Below are 237 nucleotides of genomic sequence, written 5' to 3' on the forward strand. Positions count from 1 at the left end.
GCCTATGTGCACAGAGAACATCCATCTTTTCTGCTCGATTTTCCTTGAGTGTGTGTGTGTGTGTGTGTGGTGGTGGTGGTGGTAGTGGTGGTGGGGGTCACTGGCCACATGTCAGAGGTTTTGCTTTCTCTGTCCAGGATGACCCATCACAGCAGGTATGGGTCACAGGGTGCTGGTCCAGGGAGACCCTATTCAGTGGCTGCCAGTGCCCTGAGTGTGTCACCAGGCTCGCGACCT

General features: G+C 55.7%; 1 protein-coding gene across 1 annotated transcript in view; it reads right to left on the reverse strand.

Moving 5' to 3' along the window:
* The window catches only part of LOC104997596 (RIMS-binding protein 2), a 217,323-nt gene that overhangs the window by 15,167 nt on the left and 201,919 nt on the right, over window positions 1–237 (reverse strand). The gene's annotated exons all lie outside the window — the stretch shown is intronic.

This window comes from Bison bison, unplaced genomic scaffold (assembly GCF_000754665.1).
Source record: "Bison bison bison isolate TAMUID 2011002044 unplaced genomic scaffold, Bison_UMD1.0 scf7180017864312, whole genome shotgun sequence".
Lineage (NCBI taxonomy): Eukaryota > Metazoa > Chordata > Mammalia > Artiodactyla > Bovidae > Bison > Bison bison.